Here is a 19,544-nt window from a genome sequence, read left to right as displayed (position 1 = left end):
TTAGTAATTTATCTCTACAGCAGTATTTCAAACAAATTGGATCTTATGTTTATTTCCCGTACGCGGCAGCAGTAGACATTACAAGATTGCTTGAATCTTTATTAAGTTCTGTTGGCTCATTTGCAATATGATATCAATGTTACTGCTGCTTATACAATTCTTTGAGGAAAATCCCACTTCTTTGTGTAAAGAGAAATATTTTAAACCAAGAGGGGCCTTGGGATGTTAATTTGAAGAACTGCCTCTGAATGTTGTTCTGTGCATAACACATCCAGATTGAACGTTGTTAAACCTCCAAATGTTGGCACATTATTCATAATGGAATACATGGCAAGCCACAACCATATCTAATTTTCTGTGAATAATACAATGAAAACATTGTGAACATTTTGGATAGAGTTATCATCAGGAAATAAGCGTAGAGTGAAGCGTAATGATACAATGCAGCTACACGGAGTTAATTTGTACATGAAGTGATCTAAAGAAAATACATCGTCTATAATCCTGACAGTTTTTTGTTGCAAGTATTACAGAATAGGCACAGAAATATATTTGAGAGCCAGTGGTTTTGTGCTGAAACAGATAGTAAATTATCAGCTGTTGTTTTATAACGTAACTTTAATAAAATAATGTAATCTTGAATCAGTGTAAAGACCTGCAAATATGGAATGCATGCCTTGCCAAACAGATCATGCATCAAGGATATTTAGCTGACTGAACACAAGTGTGAATTATTAAAGACGGTAAAGACAATGGGTTGTGTAGGAAGGAACTGCAGTTGCTAGTTTAAACCGAAGATAGACACAAGAGCTGGAGTAACTCAGTGGGTCAGGTGGAAGTCTGAAGAAGGGTCTCGACCCGAAACGTCACCTATTCCTTTTCTCCAATGATGCTGTCTGACCCGCTGAGTTACTCCAGCTTTTTGTGGCCATCTAAAGCTAATGGCTTAGTCTTTCTGAACGCTTTTAGCAAGACCAAGGTACAATTATGGCAGACTTTTAAGATTCATGTTGGTTTTTAAGGTAATTTCCATCAGTTTAAAGACCATTTGCATCTACAGCTGCCACTGTCCATATGCTTGCTGCTTTTCACCATTACAAGTTGGTACCGAATCTACTCATTTTTAACTCTTCAAGGAGATTCTTTTTTTTTTAGATGAATGATCACCTGAAAGTATTCAGATGATAGGTGCACGGGGAAATACATGCTACTTCCGTGCCACAGTATTGACGGAATCTAATTTTCCTTTTAACCAGGAAATGGACCACTCTACATCACAACGACATTAGTGGCTCTGATAGTTTCTGAATGTTTCTGAAGTCACTTTCAGTTACCTAAAACCAGGGTCACACCCAGATGATGAACAATCTTCTAATGACACCAGTGTTCAACTTGCCCAAGTTCCTGATAACCCCCACATCCTAATGACCCCCCAAAGGATTTAACAATCCATGAACATCTGTAATCAAAGTCCCAGTGTCTAGCCTCCAGGCCTCAAGTGAAGGCTCAAATCCCCAGCCCAGGCCTCTCCGAACACTTAATCTCCTGGTGGAGGCTCTGATCCCAAACTCACCCTCTTTCCACATTCAAATCCATGGGGCCTCTTGATCTACAGCCTGCGTTGCCTCTGATCTTGCCCCCACCCCACCCACCCACAGTCAATTACAGCCGCATGTTGACTTTCAGTGATTCAGACATTCAAGAATGTCCAACACAGTCCCCTCAACACATTCAACATCTTCCCATGTATTAAACACTGCACCAAAGACAACGACCTTGCATTTATCCACTTGACATTCCGCCTGCTGCTTCTATTCAATTAACTTGAAGGTACCCACTGCGTTCTCATTACAATGCAGACAGGCACTTGGTTTAATATCACCGATAAACTTGGTCTCATCATCTAAATTATCCGTGCTGAACTTCACTGGTCACAGTCTCCAAACCAAAAATGACATACTTATTTTAGCTTTTCTTTTCCTGTCAGTACATCGCCCCTGATCTAATTTACCGTAACATCTTCCTGTGTGGCTCCTGATCAAAGGATTTATGAAGAGAGACATAAAAGGCTCAGTGGATCAGACAGTATCTCTGGAGAAAAGGAATAGGTGACGTTTCGGGCCGAGACACTTCTTCGCACACTACCCTTCATGCTTCCCCGTTATCTTTTTTAGTTATAACCCCATAACAGCTTTAAGGGCCTGTCCCACTTGGACGACCTAATCCACGAGTTTAGAAGATCCTAGACGAGTTGAAAAAAATGTCAAGGTCGTGTTGACTCGCCGAAGTAAAATACCTCCTACGACTATGTCTACGACCTCCTACGACGATGTCTACAACCTTCAATGACTTTGTCTACGACCTCCTACGACCCCCCTTGACCTCAGTCTTCCACACCTAAGACCAACTACGACTAGCTACAAGTGGAAAATGATAAAATTATGTCATGTTTGCATTTTTTTTCTCGGGCCAGTTACCGACCTACGACTACCTACGACAAAAATGTTAGCAACCAGGAAATCCAGTTGGCCTTGGCAGACCGAGCGCAAATGTTTGGCGAAACAGTCGGCCGCAAAGTCTGTGCCGCAAAGTCTGTGCCGAACATGATGCCAAGACAATATCTTATCTGCCTGCATTTAATCTATATTCCCTGTCTATCCTTGTGCCTAACAAAAAACTTCTTAGACACCACATCTGCTTTGACCACCATCCCAGACAGCACGTCTGCTTTGACCACCATTCCAGACAGCACGTCTGCTTTGACCACCATCCCAGACAGCCCAGGCATACACCACTTTCTGTGTAAAAAAATCTTGCCTTGCATATCGTGAGACTTTGCCGCCTCACCTTAAAGCTGTGTCCTCTAGTTTTTGATTTTTCCATCCAAGGAAAAAAAAGGTGTTTGTGTCTATCCTATCTACACCTCTCATAATGTTATATATTTCTATCAGGTCTCCCCTCAGCCTCCAGCTTACAGGGAGAAACAATCCAAGTCTGTCCAATCTCTCCCTATAGCTAATACACCCAAATCCAGGCATCATTCAAATGCTACACTTGTCGCTTTACCTCCCCCCTCGACCATTCAAGGACCCAAGCAGTCTTTCCAGGTGCGACAGAGGTTCACCTGCACCTCCTCCAACCTCATCTATTGCATCCGCTGCTCTAGATGTCAGCTGCTCTACATCGGTGAGACCAAGCGTAGGCTTGGCAATCGCTTCGCCTAACACCTCCGCTCAGTTCGCAATAACCAACCTGATCTCCCGGTGGCTCAGCACTTCAACTCCCCCTCCCATTCCGAAACGGACCTTTCTGTCCTGGGCCTCTTCCATGGCCAGAGTGAGCACCACCGTAAATTGGAGGAGCAGCACCTCATATTTCGCTTGGGCAGTCTGCACCCCAGCGGTACGAACATTGACTTCTCTAATTTCAGGTAGTCCCTACTTTCTCCTCCCCTTCTCAGCTCTCCCTCAGCCCTCTGGCTCCACCTCTTCCTTTCTTCCTTTCTTCCTTTCTTCCTCCCTCCCTGCACCCACCCTCACATCGGTCTGAAGAAGGATTTCGACCCGAAACATTGCCTATTTCCTCCGCTCCATATATGCTGCCTCACCTGCTGAGTTTCTCCAGCATTTTTGTCTACCTTTCATTCTGGTAAACCTCCTCAGCCATCCATTCCAAAGACTCCATGTCCTTGACAGAATTCCCTTGTTCTCCCCTTTCACTCCATCAGCCATCGCATACAGCACGCAACCCTCCGCCATTTTCGCCACCTCCCACCACTAGCCACATCTTCCCATCTCCACCCTTTCTGCTTTCTGCAGGGACAATTCCCTCTGTAACTCCCTGGTCAACTCATCCCTTCCCACCCAAACCACCCCTTCCTCAGGTTCTTTCCCCTGCAACCGCAGGAGATGCAACACCTGTTCCTATACCTTCCTCCTTGACTCCGTCCAAGGACCCCAACAGTCTTTTCAGGTGAGGCAGAGGTTCACTTGCACCTCTTCCAACCTCATCTACTGTATCCGCTGTTCCAGGTGTGGACACCTGTACATCGGCGAGACCAAGCGCAGGTTCGGCGATCGTTTGGCTGAACACCTCCGCTCAGTCCGCCTAAAACTACATGATCTCCCAGTTGCTCAACACTTTAATTCCCCCTCTCATTCCCAATCTGACCTTTCTGTCCTGGGCATCCTCCATTGTCAGAGTGAGGCCCAGCGCAAATTTGGAGAAACAGCACCTCATATTTCACATGGGTAGTTTGCACCCCAGTGGTATGAACATTGACTTCTCTAACCTCAAGTAGCCCTTGCTTTCCCCCTCCCTCCATCTCCTCCCCCTTCCCAGTTCTCCCACCAGTCTTACTGTCTCCAACTACATTTTATCTCTGTCCCGCCCACTCCCCTGACATCACTCTGAAGAAGGGTATCGACCCGAAACGTCACCTATTCCTTCTCTCCAGAGATGCTGCCTGTCCCGCTGAGTTACTCCAGCATTTTGTGGCTCAACCAGAGTTCTATAAAGCTGAAATATGACTTCCTGACTCTTATATTTAATGCCTCGACCAATGCAGCCAAGGCCACCGTACTCTGCGTACGTCCTCTGTACCACTCTATCTACGTGTTCTTACCACATTCAGTGACTTATGACCCCAAGACACAATCAATGCAATTAAGGAACTTGCCACTAATTGTACATTCTTACAATTCAACCTACCAAAGTGCAACACTTCCCACTTGCTCAGATTAAAATTCATCTGCCATTTCTTCGCCCTTTACTAATGCTAATTTTTTTCACCTTCATTTAGAGTCTGATATTTAATTGTGGCGTAGAGATAACATTTGCTGTCTTGGATAGTTTTTAATTAGCATTAGCTCACGGACATTCTGCATTATTAGTCTTCGGGATGTTTACAGAAATGAAAGGGATATTGCTGCACTCTTGTAATAAGATTTGAATTATTATTATTGATTCTAATGCATATTTCGGTGGCACCTTATGAGAATGACGTGCTGGCTTGTAGGTTAGTTGGCCTCTGCAGATTGCCCTATGTGCAGGGAGTAGATGTGAAAGTGGATCTAGTGTGAACGGGTGATCAATGGGCAACGTGGACTCAGTGGACCATGCCATACCTTTAAATCGATCAATCAATCTACAGTATGGACTTGTTGAAATAATAAACTTTATTGCTCCCGAGTATTGATTATGGACATTGGTTATGAGTATAGAAGTTGGGAGGTCAAGTTGCAGTTGTATAAGACGTTGGTGAGACTGCATTGAGAGCCTTGTGTTCAATTCTGGGCGCCATGTTACAGGAAAGATGTTGTCAAGCTACAGAGCAGATTTACGAGGATGTTGCCAGGACTAGGGCTGAGCAATAGGGAGAGGTTGAGCAGGCTTGGATTATATTCCTTGGGGCGCAGGAGGATAAGGGGTGATCTTATAGAGATGTATAAAATCATGAGCGAATAGATCGGGAAGATGCACACTCTTGCCCAGAGTAGGTGAATCGAGGACCAGAGATCATAAGTTTAAGGTGAAGAGGAAAAGATTTAATAAGAATCTGAGGGATAACATTTTCACACTAAGGGTGGTGGGTGTATGGAACAAGCTGCCAGAGGAGGTAGTTGAGGTTGAGTCTATCCCAGCAATTAAGAAACAGTTAGACATGTACATGGATAGGACAGGTTTGGGTGAGATAAGGACTAAATGTGGGCAGGTGGGACTAATGTAGCTGGGACATGTTGGCCGGTGTGGGCAAGTTGGGCCGAAGGGCCTGTTTCCACACTGTATCACTGTATGACTAAGCCAAAAGAGAAGTGGCTAATGCAAGGCTCATCGCGGAGAATCTTGAATCCCTGATCATAATGTCACCTTGTGGTTGACATTCAGTTGGTGGAAGTTGACGCTGACTGGCATACTAACTCCTATTAAAATAATACTTTAAGTGCAGTGAACTCCAAAAACTATCATGATGAATGACAAAACAAAGTGTTGCCTGAGCAATCTCCTTATCAGTTAAAAGCATCATGATCTCAGCTTGATAATGTATAGTATCTTTGTATTGTTGACCCTGCTTTTTCTGGTCTAAAAAATGCTGTTTCCATTAGTTAATATCCATAGACTAGAGCGAGCCAAGTTACATTAATCACCAGCTTCTGGGCTTATTGCCACCAAAAAGGGTTTTGATTTAACAGTTCGGTTCTGTCCTTAAATTATAAATATTTTAGTCCAAGAGAAGAATAAATGTCAAATTGCGCATTCAGGTGCAGAAAATAAATAAGATGGCCAGTGGAATATTGCAAGGATATCTAAGCTCCAATAGTTTAATTTCAACAGGAGATTCATCGAGCAGGGTTGTCATCCTGGAATGCCTACGGTTCTGAGGTAATTCGATCAGCGTTGAGAGGAACCATTGCAGATGGAGAAGAAACATTTTCAGTGATAGCAGAGTCTAGCAAAGGGTGACATGGGCTAATGTAGAATCGGGCCTTTCCAATGGGACCCTTAAGGGCCTGTCCCACTTGGACGTCATTTGTGCGTCACGCAGGTGGCGCGCGAGGATTTTGAGAATCCCCAAATCCTGAGGCGCCGCGCGCTCACTGCCTACGTCACCACGTCTCACCACGCACCATGTGCGCGTAATGCACGCCATGCGCTCGTCGTGCTTCTTGACGCGTAAATGATGTTGCGTAAATGACGCGCAAATAACGCCCAAGCAGGACAGGCCTTTAAGAGGAAGATGATTGAACTTTGTTGCCTTCCCTCACAGTGGGAAACGTTGATTCCGCTGTGTGGGGATGTTCATGGTAAATTCTATCGTTTATTCTGTTTTTTTTATTCGTACGGTTGTAAGTCAACTCAAATCTCACTGTACCAATTGGTGCATGTGACAATAAATGTAACTTGAACTTGAACTTGAGAAACGGTTGAAGAAGTGGTGAAAGTTAAATGTTAGAAATTTTCTTCCAAAATTGCAAATGTTAATCTATCGCTGCTCCACCCTGACTCTACCGCAGTCACGATGGCGCAGCGGTAGATTTGCTGCCTTACAGCGAATGCAGTGCCGGAGACCCGGGTATGATCCCGATTACGGATGCTGTCTGTACGGAGTTTGTACGTTCTCCCCATGACCTGCGTGGGTTTTCTCCGAGATCTTCGGTTTCATCCCACATTCCAAAGACGTACATGTTTGTAGGTTAATTGGCTTGGTAAATGTAAAAATTGTCCCAAGCGAGTGTAGGATAGTGTTAATGTGCGGGGATCGCTGGTCGGCGCGGACCCGGTGGGCCAAAGGGCCTGTTTCTCTAAACTAAACTAAACTTAAAAATTAAACATACTTTTCAAAAACAAAGAATATTAAAGAATAGGGCGAAAGGTTGGATATCTAGGAATGGACCACAGCTCAGCTATGATTTCAATGAAAGATGCAAAACACTGAGAGGAGATGATCCTCTCTCGTTCCTATCCGGTTTAGAAAATGTAAAGAAGGAAGTTAATTCCTAATTTTAAGGGACATATCAAGGTTATGGCATGGTTTTCCAACTACAACTTCTAATTTAACGTTGTATGGTTCTCATAGAAACACAGGAATAGTCCATACAGCCCATTAGGGCAATTTCCATATTTCCAATTTCTCTTTCATTCAAGTCCCATTAACCTTTCTTCTTCTTCTTCTTTTGCTAGCCCTTGCTGTCTCCTCCCCTTCCTTAACCCTCTAGCTGTCTCCTCCCACCCTCCCATCCGCCCGCCCTCGGGCTCCTCCTCCTCCTCCCCTTTTCCTTCCTTCTCCCCCCCACCCCCCATCAGTCTGAAGAAGGGTTTCGGCCCGAAACGTCGCCTATTTCCTGCGCTCCATAGATGCTGCTGCACCCGCTGAGTTTCTCCAGCAATTTTGTGTACCTTCAACCTTTCTTCTTCATTCTCCTTAACTTATTACTCCAGCCTTTACCTAACTACCCCTTTAATTCATTTGTGCTCTTTGCCTCAGCTTCACCCAGCAGGTAGAGACTTTACATTATAACAAATATCAGAAAAATAAAGTTTCATGGATTTTCTATTGCATTCACTGAGACCGCATTTATGGCCACTGGTCGTAGTCTCTCTGGCAAGTGGAAACACTTTCTCAATGTCTACTCTCTGAATCCCCACCACAATAAAGACGTCTATGGAGCTATGTCCCTCTGGCACCCATTCTACAATCTTCCTGATGCTTGAACTCGTGCAATGCTGCTGTTGTTCTTTTACTCCTAGTCCACAACAGACCTGTTTGTCCTGACAAACAGCAGTGCGAGGTTCTTCCTGTGTGCACGAGGACATTCTGTATTTAGCTACCTCAAGGGTCTCATGGCAAGACCCTCAGACACCTTGAGATGGAGCTCTCATTTATTTCATTTTTTACGGCCTGACTCTGCCTCCATTGCCTCCAGACTCAGACTCCTCTTCCGTTGCTTGGGACAAATTATAGTTGTAGCTGCAATGCTACAACTGTTAGGGATATTTGTGTAGGAAGGAACTGCAGATGCTGGCTTGCACCGAAGATAGTTACTCCACCACAAAATGCTGGAGTAACTCAGAGGGACAAGCAGCATCTCTGCAGAGAAGGAACAGGTGACGTTTCGGGTCGAGACTCTTCTTCAGACTGATTTATAAAGAATATTCAGTTCTTTCATAATATTTCATAATATTCAGTTATTCAGGCTGAAGAAGGGTCTCGACCCGAAATGTCACCCATTCCTTCTCTTCAGAGATACCGCCAGTCCCGCTGAGTTACTACAGCATTTTGTGTCTATCTTCGGGCATCTCAGATGTCCTGGTATGGAACACCTCATCTTGGGCGCAGATGCGGAGAATGTATTTTGATGGCCCACATAGCCGGCCTCGTGAAATAGTCCTTGTTAGCATCGCTGGGCAGGGCACAGGCAGAGCAGATAACAGACAGAGACATTGACTAGGAAGGGAAGCCTTTGAAGTCAGAGTTCGAAGCAGTTCCGTATGCCTGACGTCTTTGCTTTACTTAGCTTTATTCATGGAGATATCTCCACTTCTGCAAGATCTTTTTGATGGCCCACAGAAGTTAAGTATGTCTACGTCACCAAACATGCCACCCATAAATAATTGCAAGATTATGCCAGCCAAAAGCAAGCGTGTAAAGACAGATCAAACAGCAAAGCGGAGGAGTAAAAACAGACGCAATGAAAGTAATTCTGCAGCTTTAGAACGCTTCATTACGAAACATGACGTTCTTTCATAAAAGAAAGGAGTTGAGACAGCTCGATGCCCGAAATATTTGAAAAATGTCTCAGATTTGCGCATAATGTAACTAATGATCATCTGCAGAAATATATTCATGCAGGAATCTCTGGTCACGATTTGTTTACAAAGATCAGTGGGGTTTTTTGGAGACTATTTTGGGGATCATTAGTAATGCGGTTTTCAAAACCTTTCTAACGACAGTTTGAAGGAAAAGTCAGTGCAAGTCTTGTATTCACTGGAATTCAGAAGGATGAAGGGGTTCTTATAGAAACATATACAATTATAAAAGTACTGGACAAGCTAGATGCAGGAAAAATGTTCCCAATGTTGGGCGAGTCTAGAACCAGAGGCCACAGACTTAGAATCATTTAAGACTGAGGTGAGAAAAAACTTTTTCACCCAGAGAGTTGTGAATTTTTGGAATTCCCTGCCACACAGGGCAGTGGAGGCCAAGTCACTGGATGGATTTAAGAGAGAGTTAGATAGAGCTCTAGAGGCTAGTGGAGTCAAGGTGATATGGGGAGAAGGCGGGCACGGGTTATTGATTTGGGACGATCATCCATGAACGCAATGAATGGCGGTGCTGGCTCGAAGGGCCGAATGGCCTCCTCCTACACCTATTTTCTTTATTTCTATGTTTCTATGAACATGCGGGAGAATGGAAGGACTTGGATTAGTTATTTCAAAGTTTCAGCATCGGCACCACAGGGCAAGTAACAGTCCGTGCTTCATAGATGTTGCAGAAACTTTAAAATTACACATGTCGAAGAATATAGCATTAAATGATTGATTATACAAACTATACAAACGTATTGAGGCAAGATATGTCAACACAAAAGGGCATTGGTTTGTTAGAAAGGCAGAATGTTCAGCTTTTTATATGTGCACTCTTCAATCAGTTGCTGCAGACTGAGTTCTCCAGTCTTTATTGCACTATTCCTAACTGTCACTGTATGTCATGTTGTCATTTGTGGGCGGAGAACCAAGGCAAATTCCTTGTATGTGAATAGTTGGCCAATTAACATTCATTCATTCATTCATTCACTCATTCACTATTATAAAGCAGGCAGAGCACATGTCTGCTCTGGTCAATAGGATCACAGATGTCTACACATGAGGATATTCAGTGTTGTGCATATAAATCCATATAATGAGGTTGAGACTGCAATTGAGGTTTCATTCTTGAGGTGGGTTGTTGATGAGTTCAAGTTCAAGTTCAAGTGAGTTTATTGTCATGTGTCCCTGTATAGGACAATGAAATTCTTGCTTTGCTTAAGCACACAGAAAATAGTAGGCATTTACTACAAAACAGATAAATGTGTCCATATACCATGATATAAATATATACACACATGAATAAATAAACTGGTAGTGCAAATAACAGAAAGTGGTTGCTAATAATCAGAGTTTTGTCCGAGCCAGGTTTAATAGCCTGATGGCTGAGGGGAAGTAGCTATTCCTGAACCTGGTTGTTGCAGTCTTCAGGCTCCTGTACCTTCTACCTGAAGGTAGCAGGGAGATGAGTGTGTGGCCAGGATGGTGTGGGTCTTTGATGATACTGCCAGCCTTTTTGAGGCAGCGACTGCGATAAATCCCCTCGATGGAAGGAAGGTCAGAGCCGATGATGGACTGGGCAGTGTTTACTACTTTTTGTAGTATTTTCCTCTCCAGGGCGCTCAAATTGCCGAACCAAGCCACGATGCAACCGGTCAGCATGCTCTCGACTGTGCAACTGTAGAAGTTAGAGAGAGTCTTCCTTGACAATCCGACTCTCCGTAATCTTCTCAGGAAGTAGAGGCGCTGATGAGCTTTTTTGATAATTGCGTTAGTGTTCTCGGATGATGAGTTTATCTAACGAAGGATGTGTGGAAGCTGCAGGATGGCAAAGGTTAAGTTTAGCTGTACAGCACAATGTGGAAGCTGCAGTACGACAAAGGTGAGGATAATGCCCCTGTCCCACTTAGGAAACCTGAACGGAAACCTCCGGAGACTTTGCGCCCCACCCAAAGTTTCCGTGCGGTTCCCGGAGGTTTTTGTCAGTCTCCCTACCTGCTTCCACTACCTGCAACCTCTGGCAACCACCTGTAACCTCACGGAAACCTTGGGTGGGGCGCAAAGTCTCCAGAGGTTTCCGTTCAAGTTTCCTACGTGAGGCAGGGGCATAAAACAGCACAACAACCTTTAGGCCTTCATTGATGCAGCATCCATGCTCCTGATAGATATTCATTGACGTACCCCAGTGTTCTGGGATGGGTGTTCCTTGAGGCACACGACAAGGTTCTTGATGTTGAAAATTAAATAAAGGATTCAATAGCATGTAGGTTTACCTATATTGCGTTTGTATATTAATGTTTTGAGAACGTATTGTTGATGATAAGAAATTAGAAAGTGCGCACAATTTCAAGGGTCAGAATCTGTGTAAACAGTTGACCTCTCTGAGTGGACTGTGACTGTGCTGGTCACATTGTGCACTGTGGCTGGAAAATTAATGTAAGTTCTCAGAGTCCAGTTGAACGGTGATGACAGTTGGAAACTCTTGAACATTTGCACACCCAATATTTTCTCTTGTTTTATTATTATCTGTCTTTTTCACACCTTACCCTGCCACATCTCTGTGTCTCCCGCTCCCCTGACTCTCAGTCTGAAGAAGGGTCTCGACCCGAAACATCACCCATTCCTTCTCTCCAGAGATGCTGCCTGTCCGGCTGAGTTGCTCCAGCTTTTTGTGTCTATCTTCGAATTAAACCAGCATCTGCAGTTCCTCCTACACATTTTGTCTGCAGTTCCACCCTACACATTATTTTCCTATTGCATTGTCTGACCAACTGCAGTAATAAATCATCAGGATCTCCCCCCTTGAATAAAGAGGCAATTGCAGATGGCCACGTCAGACACATTCATATTTCGCTTGGATAGTTTACACCCCAGCGGTATGAACATTGAATTCTCTAACTTCAAGTAACCCTTGCTTTCCCTCTCTCTCCATCCCCTTCCCCTTCCCAGTCTTACTGTCTCCGACTCCATTCTATCTTTGTCCTGCCCACTCCCCTGATGTCAGTCTGAAGAAGCGTCTCAACCCGAAACATCGCCCATTCCTTCTCTCAAGTGATGCTGCCTGTCCCGCTGAGTTACTCCAACATTTTGTGTCTAACAAAATAACATAGCATTGGGTGGGTGGCATCAGAGCAATGTAAAGAGGTTTTGGTCTTGGTTTCCCATGCATCATTGAATTTAACTACAATTCACTTCAATTTTCTCTTGGGAAAGCATTTTTCCTACTTGCAACCCAATGTAGCAAAGCAAGAATTTAATTGTCCTATCTGGGACACATGACAATAAACTCTCATGAATCTTGTTGACAAGGTGGAAAAGATGAATGAAAGAGGATTTGAAACATTATATTATCATGGGAGGAAGGAGGGGGGAAGAGATATCAGCCTTGAACATTTAACATTTTACTTTAGTTTAGTTTATTGTCACGTGTACCGAGGTACAGTGAAAAGCTTTTGTGGCGTGCTCTCAAGTTCGCGGAAATTCAATACATGATTACAATCGATCCATTTACAGTGTATAGATACATGATGAGCAAATAACATTTAGTGCAAGGGTAAAGCCAGCAAAGTCTCAATCCCCCCTCCCATTCCGAATCCGACCTTTCGGTCCTGGGCCTCCTCCATGGCCAGAGTGAGGACTACCGTAAATTGGAGGAGCAGCACCTCATATTTCGCTTGGGCAGTTTGCACCCCAGCGGTATGAACACTGACTTCTCTAATTTCAGGTAGTCGCTACTTTCTCCTCCCCTTATCAGCTCCCCCTCAGCCCACTGGCTCCACCTCTTCCTTTCTTCTTCCAGCCCCCCCCCCCCCCACACTCACATCAGTCTGAAGAAGGGTCTCGACCCGAAACTTTGCCTATTTCCTTCGCTCCATAGATGCTGCCTCACCCGCTGAGTTTCTCCAGCATTTTTGTCTACCTTAAAGTGTGAACAAGTATAGTCCATGGGTCACCAATGAGGTAAATAGTAGTTCAGCACTGCTCTCTGGTTGTGGTAGGATGATTCGGTTGCTTGATAACAGCTGGGAAGAAACTGTGACCGAATCTGGAGGTGTGCATTGCCAATAAATGCTTAATAGCTTAATATAATTAAGGGCGGCACGTTGGCGCGGAGGTAAAGTTGCTGCCTTACCGCGCTCGCAGCGCCAGAGACCCGGGTTCAATCCCGACTATGGGTGCTGTCTGTACGGAATTTGTACGTTCTCCCGGCGACCGGCGTGGGTTTTCTCCAAAATCTTTGGTTTCCTCTCACATTCCAAAGATGTACAGGTTTGTTGGTTAATTGTCTCGGTCTAAGTGTAAATTGTCCCTAGTGTGTGTTAATGTGCAGGGATCATTGGTCGGTGTGGACTGTATCTCTAAACTAAACTATGAATTAGGGTTTGCAAATCATGGGATGGGGTGGGTGGGGGAGGTTGGAGTGAATATGCACCGTGGGTTGATCCTGAGATGAATAGAGGGGGCCCTGAGATGGTGAGGGGGGCAGTGGTCGAATATTGATCATGGACAGGCTTGACATGTGGGAAGGTAGGTCTGTGCTTCTGAGTGTTTGGTTATTTTCTTGCTTTGGCCTGAAGTAAATGTCACTGCTCTGCCTGTCTGACTAGCAGTGGCAGTAAATCAAGTTCTGTGATAGATTCAAGGCAACGGGATAACTTCAATTCAATTGTTCAATAAATCTGGTATGAAATGCTGATGCCCATATTGGTGACTATGATAAATAAAATCACAGAATTATCGAATTACAACACAGAAGGAAAGGATTCAGACCACTACATCCATGCACCTCTCATAGAGTGATCTTACCACCAAATAGATACAAAATGCTGGAGTAACTCAGTGGGACAGCCCGCATCTCTGGATAGAAAAATGGATGATGTTTTGGGTCGAGACCCTTCTTCAGACGTCTTACCTCCATCATTGCTCACTGATATCCTTTCATTAAAGGCATTGTCCATTCTTTAAAAAATCAAACAAAATTTCCAATGCTGGAAATCTGAAACAAAATCAGAAAATGCTGGAAACATTTGGCTGGTTGCTGAACATTTCAGGTCAAGACCCTTCACCAGAATTGGGAAAGAGAAAAATATTTAATATTACGTTCCATAAAAGATTGTGGAAGGATGGACGTCTTGGAGAGAAATTGGAGCTGAAGCTAAGAAACGGGGACAGTTAGAGAATGAAAACACCAGCAAAAAGTCTTGAAAAGGTGCAAAATGTAGAAAGGTAGGATCTGTCTGCTTGGTCAGGCTGTGCTGATAGTGACTATGATAACAAACTGAATTCATATTACAGACCAGTCAACTGCAGCAGAACTGACCAGTGCTGATATAAACAGGGAAAGTGAAATTTCCAATGTCCCAGATGGAAAACAAGGGGCTGCTCCTCAAGTGGCAGGAACAGTAAGCTCAGGACACCCTACAGTCTGAATGTATATGTTCTGCAAAACGGTCAATCAATGTTTGGCTTCTTCCATGTTGAGGAGACCATATGATGGATACCGAAAGCAATGTACATGATTGGAAAGGAACTCTCTGGATCCCTGGAAGGCAGGAATAGAAGAGGTACTATACAGGTGTTGGATCTGCCTGGGAGAGATTAATGGAGATGGTAGATCAGGCAGGGGATTGTGAACAGAACAGTCCCTTCATAATGATGAAAAATGGAGGGGAAGATGTGTCTTTAGTTTAGTTTAGAGATACAGCACGGAAACAGGCCTTTCGGCCCACCGAGTCCGCACGGACCAGCAATCCCCGCAGACTAACACTATCCTACACACACTAGGGACAATTTACATTTATACCAAGCCAATTAACCTACAAACCTGTACGTCTTTGGAGTGTAGGAGGAAACCGAAGATCTCAGAGAAAATCCAAGCGGTCACGGGGAGAACGTACAAACTCCGTAGAGACTGCGCCCGCAGTTGGGAACGAACCCAGCGACAAAAAATAAGGAGAAGACAGCTCACGACAATACAGGCGTCACGCCACGTCACGCCATGACCATGAGGCGACAGCCAATTTTTCGGCAGTCGCCGAAAAGATTGCTTAAGTGGGACAGGCCCTTAAGGTGGCAAATCTACCGCTGCGCCACTGTGCCGCACTAGTTCAGTGGCAGACATTTAGAAGGATGGCATATTGATATTGGAGGTTGTAGGGATGAAAACAAGAACCGGGGGTGGGGCTTCTCAATCCTTATTTTGTCCAGAGAGAGAAGGGACGGGAGTAGTGTGCTGCAAATGGTTGAGATGCTGTCAAAGTTTCTGTCAACTCTGGTGAGGAGAAAGCCATCATTCAGGAAAGAAGGGAGATATTTCAAGGGCATCTGTTGACTCCATTTTTCTCCCTTGTTCTTATCAATGTAGAATTCAAAATACATATGTTGCCTTTGATGGATTAAAGGATAAAGTGCCATTCTCAAGGGAGTCCATCAAAAGGTTTGATATCAAGGTGCTGTTCCTCCAATTTGCGCTGGGCCTCACTCTGACAATGGAGGAGGCCCAGGACAGAAAGGTCAGATTGGGAATGGGAGGGGACATTGGAGTGCTGGGCCACCGGGAGATCAGGTAGGTTAAGATGGACTGAGCGGAGGTGTTCAGCGAAGCAATCGCCGAGTCTGCGCTTGGTCTCGCCGATGTACAGAAGTTGACAGCTGGAACAGCGGATACAGTAGATGAGGTTGGAGGAGGTGCAAGTGAACCTCTGCCTCACCTGGACAGACTGTCGGGGTCCTTGGATGGAGTCGAGGGGGGAGGTAAAGGGACAGGTGTTGCATCTCCTGCGGTTGCTGGGGAAAGTACCTGGGGATGGGGTGGTTTGGGTGGGAAGGGACGAGTTGACCACGGATTTACGGAGGGAACGGTCTCTGCGGAAAGCAGAAAGGGGTGGTGATGGGAAGATGTGGCCAGTAGCGGGATCCCGTTGGATTTGGTAAATGAAGGTCATTTCATTTACCTTGTCTATTAATGGAAATATCGGCACTATTTGTGGGGGATTTCTCTTCTAACCTGAGCGATGGTTGATTAGTTTAGCCCAACATCTTCAACTTTAGAATTGTCAACAACTTAACACGCACTCTTTCCTTCATTACTAACATCAATTGCTTGTCAGGTCTAAAAGAGGTACTTAAAGTAATTTTAAAAAATTCACCTCAGTTTTAGACAAAGCAGCTTCCTACGCAAACCAGTAATGATTTGCTGTGAGTGGAATTTTAATAAAACAATTTATCTTCATAGCACTGTAATGAATTTTCTTTGGTGCTAATTCCATGTGGAAAATTTACTAATGAAAGCAGAACTGAGAATATTATATGATTAAAGTATTATGAAAGTTCGCTGTTAATTGGAAAGTTTGTTTCTGTTTCTACATTGGGGTCATGAAAGGGCCCATTGGAAGCAATTATCCTGACAATAAAATACTTCACAAGCATTCATTCATCTGAACCACCTCAATTGTAACGACATTTCTGTTTTCTTCAGCTTATTTTTGTATTTACTTCTGTTGCCCTTTGATTTCCATTTTGTCTTGCACCTTATACCTTATTTCCATGTTCAACTCTCCTGTCTTCCATCATTACACAGACTTGCCTTTCAATATCCTCCTTCCCCCAATCAGTATCTTTAAACTTGTTTTGCTTCATTATAGACTTGAAACATTTACTCTGCATCTCCTTCCAAAGATGCTGCCAGTCTCGCTGAGATATGTTCTGTTTTTATATCAAATCCCTTTTGTCTGATGTACTTTACTTTTCACTTCATTCATCTGCTCTTTCCACAACACATATCAATTTTGACCAAAACCATAAGTACCTACTAAAAAATATCACTCCTGTTTTCTTTTGATTTTCTAAATATCCTGCTTCGACAATCTGTTATGTTTACAATATTCAAATTGTGACTCCCTTCTTTAACTAAAATAACTGTAGTGTTACATTTATTAACATAGAGTATGATTGTGTGAAGTTCTGGTCATCGCACCGGAAGAAGGATGTGAAAGTTTAGACAATAGATAATAGGTGCAGGGGTAGGCCATTCGGCCCCTCGAGCCAGCACCGCCATTCAATGTGATCATGGCTGATCATCCCCAATCAGTACCCCGTTCCTGCCTTTTCCCCATATCCCCTGACTCCGCTTTCTTTAAGAACCCTATCTAGCTCTCTCTTGAAAGTATCCAGAGAACCGGCCTCCACCGCCCTCTGAGGCAGAGAATTACACAGACTCACAACTCTGTGGGTGAGAAAGTGTTTCCTCATCTCCGTTCTAAATGGCTTACCCCTTATTCTTAAACAGTGGCCCCTGGTTCTGGATTCCCCCAACATCGGGAACATGTTTCCTGCCTCTAGTGTGTCCAAACCCTTAATAATCTTATATGTTTCAATAAGATACCCTCTCATCCTTCTAAACTCCAAAGTGTACAAGCCCAGCCGCTCCATTCTCTCAGCGTTTAGTTTAGTTTAGTTTATTATTGTTGGGTGCACCAAGTTACAGTGAAAATAATTTTGTGGCCAGCTATCCAGTCAAAGAAAAGACTATACATGATTACAATCAAGCCGTCCACAATGCACAGATGAAGGATGAAGGGTACAACATTTAGTGCAAGAGAAAACCTGATTAAAGAGAGTTCAAAGGTTTCCAATGAGGTAGATGAGAGGTCAGGCCCACACTCTAGCTGCTGAGAGTTGCCTGATAACAGTTGGGATGAGAGCTGACTCTGAGTTTCATGAGTTTGGAGATGAGCTTGGTTGGGATAATGGTATTGAAAGTAGACCTCTGGTCTATGAATAGGAGTCTGGCGTAGGTGTTCTAGAGACGAGTGTAGGGCCAGGGAGATGGCATCAGCCTTGGACCTGTTTGTGTCGGTAGGCGAACTGCAGTGGACTAAGTTTGCTTGGTAGGCCGGATATAATTTGAGCCATAACAAGCATCTTGAAGTACTTCATGATGGTGGATAACAAGGCCACTGAACAGTGGTCATTCAGGCATGCAATCTTGCTTTTCTTTGGCACTGGGGTGATAGTGGTCTTCTTGAGTACCTCAGTTGGGTACCTCAGAAGAGAGCATGGATGGATTAAAGATGTTGGTGATCACTCCCGCTAGTTGGGCTGCACAGTTCCTCAGGACACGGTCAGTTACTCCATCAGGCCAGTTGCTTTCCGTGGCTTCCCCGTAGGAAGGCTGATCTAAATTCTGCAATGGTGGCCCTGAGAAAAGACACGCACAAGTCTGACCGGATGGATGTCAATGCAATGTTGGTCTTCTGCTCAAAGCGAGCATAGAAAGCATTACGTTCATTAGGGAGGGCCACGCTGTCAATATCAATGCTGCCTGACATCGCCTTGCAGCGAGTTATAGTATTCAGGCCTTGCCACAGTCAACGGGTGTCCGAGCGACTATACTGGGACTCAACATTGTCCCAGTATTGACTCTTGGCATTCATCAGGGCTTTGCGAAGATAGAGCTTTCTTGAAAGCTTTCTTGTACCACTCAATATTCTTTGAGTTGTACACAATGGTCTTGGCCTTAACCTGGGATAGACCTCACAGTTCATCCATGGTTTCCAGTCGTGGACTGCTTGGATTGTCAGCACGCATTCCTTTATACACTTGTTGGTGAAGTCATTTGCAAAGACTGAGCCGCCAGGATAAGCCTGAGACCAGGGTGCCTTGAGGCAATGGGGAACTGCAGGGAGAAGCCTGAGATCAGGGTGCCTCCTGCTTTGAAACCAGGACTGAGGTGCCGGGACAAGCCTGAGATCGCCAGGGCCTCCTCAGATGGGACCTGACGATGAGAGACAGCGCCCTCTTGTGGACCTGGACTTTCCTGTCACTATAACCACCATATAATGTAAGTCACTGTGTTAATTGTTGAATCCAGCATCATCCCCGACACCACACCCCTTACATTTGACTTTCCAAGTACAACAATTCACACTTACCTAGGTTAAACTCCATCTACTCTTCCTCCAAACATATGCTGCTGTATCCTTTTGGAAGCCTTCTTAAATATCCACAACATAGAAACATAGAAACATAGAAATTAGGTGCAGGAGTAGGCCATTCGGCCCTTCGAGCCTGCACCGCCATTCAATATGATCATGGCTGCACCAATGTTGGTGGTACCTGTAAAGTTCCTAACTGGCCATCTCCATTTTCAATCATTTATCTATATATATATATATATATATATATATACGGCAGCTTCGACCACCCCGGGCCGCGGTGTTTGAGCCGCGGGACAGTTGTAA

At 44.4% G+C, this 19,544-nt stretch overlaps 1 protein-coding gene across 1 annotated transcript in view; it reads left to right on the top strand.

Moving 5' to 3' along the window:
* syn2 (synapsin II) overlaps nucleotides 1-19,544 on the top strand; it is a 424,737-nt gene that overhangs the window by 101,738 nt on the left and 303,455 nt on the right. The window lies entirely within an intron of this gene.

The sequence above is a fragment of the Amblyraja radiata genome, chromosome 18 (genome assembly GCF_010909765.2).
Source record: "Amblyraja radiata isolate CabotCenter1 chromosome 18, sAmbRad1.1.pri, whole genome shotgun sequence".
NCBI classification, from domain to species: Eukaryota; Metazoa; Chordata; class Chondrichthyes; order Rajiformes; family Rajidae; genus Amblyraja; species Amblyraja radiata.
The sequence above is the reverse complement of the archived record's forward strand: the minus strand, read 5'-3'. Positions and strand labels throughout refer to the sequence as shown.